At 43.1% G+C, this 4,130-nt stretch overlaps 1 protein-coding gene across 1 annotated transcript in view; it reads right to left on the minus strand.

Moving 5' to 3' along the window:
- Positions 1-1,441: 1,441 nt before the first annotated feature.
- Positions 1,442-4,130, minus strand: part of cyb561 (cytochrome b561) — a 14,287-nt gene continuing 11,598 nt past the window's right edge. The window contains exon 6 of the mRNA XM_079517175.1: positions 1,442-4,130. This exon is cut by the window's right edge and continues 566 nt beyond it. The gene's annotated coding sequence lies outside the window, so the exon portion shown is untranslated.

Genomic DNA, 4,130 nt, shown 5'->3' on the forward strand with positions numbered 1-4,130 from the left:
TAAAGACTTCTGGTGATTAGTAGTTTTTGTTCCCTACCTATGTTGAATACACTTATTGTAAGTCGCTTTGGATAAAAGCGTCTGCTAAATGACTGTAATGTAATGTAATGTAATGCCAATTATGAAAATTGCTCAACATATGCAAGTTAGCATCCGGCAGTTTCTACATGCTGGGGACCCATACTAAACATTTCTAACATAAAACATTGGTGTACTCAACATGTCCGGGTTCACCTTTTGGCTACTAGGCTATATGGTAACATTAGATAGCTACAGTAGCTAACATTAGCTAAATTAAATTAGCACCTTGCTAAGCAAGCATTAGCTAAATGAAAGTAAACATTCGCTAAATGAAAGTAGCACTTGCTAAATTCTGTTCTAGCAAAAGGTTAACATATTAATGTTTAAAAGTTGTACCTTATGAGAGCAGTAGTTGCAGGAATTGGTGTAAATTCAGCAGGAGCAGAGAGCAGGTTTGGAAGCTGGAGCAGAGTGAAGCAATGGCTGCTCCAATGGCTGCTCCAAAATTCAAAATGCCATTGAACCCGCCTCCCACTCTTAGCCCACACACACACACACACACACACACACACACACACACACACACACACACACACACACACACACACACACACACACACACACACACACACGCACACACACACACACACACACACACACACACACACACACACACACACACACACACTTTAGGACAATCATTATTGGCCTATAGAAAATTAAAGGTGGTTATGTAAACAGAAGTTCTCGTGGTTTTTAGCGTTCACCTTGACAGATAATACTTTTATTTTGAAGAGCACCTTGACAGATAATGCTTTTACTTTGAATTGGAAGTGCTCTCATGGTTCTCAGCACTGACTTAACAGACATCTCTTCCATGTGTTGCCACAAGGTGGCAGCAAAGCCTACATTTGACTAATATTGTGCATTGAGCTGGAATTGAGAACAACTATGTCTTCAGTGTACTCTGTGGTGATCTGAGAAGTTTTAATATTAATAATAATAATAAAAGACAATATTAAAAAGTACACATTAAAGCAGAAGCAGTGAGTGCATTCTCCGGCAGTGATAATGAGACAAGGTGCTGCCGGGGGGAGGGGCGGCAGCTGTCGGAGAATGTAGGTGGATTATGACAGCTCTGTTTGGTCGCCGCTGCTCCACGCCGCAACTGCCGGTAACAGCCGCACGGCTGATGGGGCGGCATCTGCAGGCTGGGGGGATTATGACACTCGACTGCCGCTGGCTTCCGCGGCAGTGCGTTGGTCCGACATGCGTTGCGTCGTGCTTGCGGTTATGGTTTTGGGTAGAGTGTTGGACTGATGCCGCCTGCCGCGGGTGTTCCACAGCTGATGCCGCTGACGCTCACTCTCACTCCATTAAAAAGTAGGCTATATTAAACCAAGACACATAAAAGCCTATATGAAAGACAAAGCTAGTTTATTTGTATAGCAGCACATTTCAACAACAATGCAATTCAATGTTACACAAAACATCAAGCACAATTATACAATGACATTAGGATTTGTTGAGAGACAGACAGCTGAGAGACAGTGATTTGAGTTTTAATTTACATCCAAAAATGCTCCTCTGAGAATAGGTCTCCACCAGGTCAGGAACGTTTGTGATGTTTGGACACAATGTGTAGGAGAAAAAAAAGGTGGCGCTATAATAGGGCAATGTTAAAAGCGTGACTATGAATCTCATGTGTACAGTCACCTCTGCTTAATTTTGGGGCAGATGTTCTGAATTGTGGACACATGAGCTTTATTCCCAATTTCTTCATGCAGATCGCCTACTTTCGTCGTTTGATAACTTTGATTTGTCCTGAGGTTGGTGCTAAATAATAACACTTAAACTCACTGCTAGAGGGGCGGGGAAGAGGGTGCAATTAAGCATTCAACTGAGGACGCTCGCACGGGCAGGATTGCCTTGGCACATTCTGTTTCCCCCCTCGGCGTGTTGCCCTACAGTGTAGGGCAACACGCCGAGGGGGAAAACTACGCACTGTGTAGGGCCTACACAATGCGTAGTTTGCGTATGCCCAGTGGCGGGCCTGGTGTGTATGCACAGTTTGGCAGCGACCGGGCCAAGGGTGCCGGAGATTAACTGTATGCAGTGCAACACATACTCTCGCCCCATGCCTTCGGCCTGGTGGAGACAATGACAATACTTTCGTCCACGTGTCTTACTGTCTTCTCCCTTATGATTAGCTTTATACAATATACAATATATTGATTTATCAGACACTCTTTATCCAGAGTGACAAGGTAAACACATGCATAGAATGCAGAGAGACAGTGTAGTGTCTCAGTAAACTATAGGATCATATAATTCAGAGAGACAGTGTATTGTCTCAGTAAACTATAGGATCATACAATAGAGCACCAAAGTCTGACGTCAATATCGGTAGAGGGCGCAAATCCACAGGTTTGTGTACTTTTTATTTGCATTATAATCCCCATAGGGGGATTTTAGATCGCCTCATATAAGAACTGTGTTTGAAAAATAAACATGTCACCCCGGCCGTTTCACTCATATGGATATTAAGAATCAACTGACTGAGAGAAAACGCCAATGTTACTGCTACTGAATTAGTTACATTTTCACTAGAAACAGATTGTATCATATATGAGTGACTGACTGAATGTTATTCTCCATAGAGAAATTACTTCCGCAAACCAGGGGAATCGAAGGGATGAGCGAGTTACGTCAGGACTTTGGTGCTCTATTCAGAGAGACAGTGGTGTCTCAGTAAACTATAGGATCATAGAATTCAGAGAGACAGTGTAGCGTCTCAGTAAACTATAGGATCATATAATTTAGAGAGACTAGTGTAGCGTCTCAGTAAACTATAGGATCATAGAATGCAGAGAGACAGTGTAGTGTCTCAGTAAACTATAGGATCATAGAATGCAGAGAGAGAGTGTAGACTAGTGTCTTAGTAAACTATAGGATCATAGAATGCAGAGAGACCACCGGAGAGACGGGTGACAGCCGGAATGTAGACTGCAGCCGGGTGGGCAGTATGGGTTAGCGCCCCAGCCTGTGTCCTCCGTGAGGAGGATCAAGCCCAAGAAACCTTGGTGAGGCCTTTAGGAGGGCCATTATACAATGTATAATCCACGACTCCTGAATGAAGTGCCTGGTGCTGGGAGTCTGGTGCAACGCACAGGTCCTTGGCCTGGTGAGAGCAGGAGTGGACCTGGTGAGACGTAGGAGGGGCCCGGACAGGAGTCAACCCACAGAGCCTAGTCCTTCCACGTGCCAGAATCTGGTTCTCCCAGTCCCCGCAGAGTAGTTCCGGAGAAACGGATTGTGTGGCCTTGCTCATTCCCTTATGGACTGATCGAGGGTAGCTACTGGGACGTAAATCGGGATTTGATCAACCCCGGCTGGGTCGCCTGAGTGAGGGGTATGATGTTGGTAGACCCGAAACCCTGTTGACCTCGGGATGCATCACTGAGGATACGTCCCAGGTGCATCCATGCGATGTATTTTTAGTTATAGTGCACATTCAATGCTATTATTATTACATATTACCCTATTGGCCTGAATATAAGACAACATTTTTTACTAAACTATTTTACCTTCAATGTTATTTTTCCACACATGAGACTTGAAAAATGGGGGTCGTCTTATAATCAGAGTATTCGGGACAATACGGCATATATCTAAATATTATTATATATTATTATATCTCTTCTGTCTGGAAGAAACCACCTAACTCCAAAATGTTCATTTTTCAAAAAAATAAAAAAGATCCAGCTCAAGTGGAGTTAGGAGGTTTTTGTTGAAGTGCTTTTTAATACGTTTTAATACTTTTTTTCATTTTTAACACATACGTATTAAATAGCACTGATTTATGAAAAGGAAAAAAAGATGTCTAAACGGAGTTAGCTGGTTTGGCAGACAGTTTGAGGATCCAATGGAGTTGGGAGCCAAAGCACTTTTTTAATACTAATACTTTCTTGTAGATCTACAAGCTCACAATGTGTCACATGGTGACACGTTGTGAGCTTGTAGATCACCTACTAATATGGCCCCTTTTACACGAGAACGTGTTCATAGAAAACGGCAAAAACAAAAATGAAATCGCAACAAAGTGAAAA

Source organism: Electrona antarctica, assembly GCF_951216825.1.
Source record: "Electrona antarctica genome assembly, chromosome: 1".
NCBI lineage: Eukaryota > Metazoa > Chordata > Actinopteri > Myctophiformes > Myctophidae > Electrona > Electrona antarctica.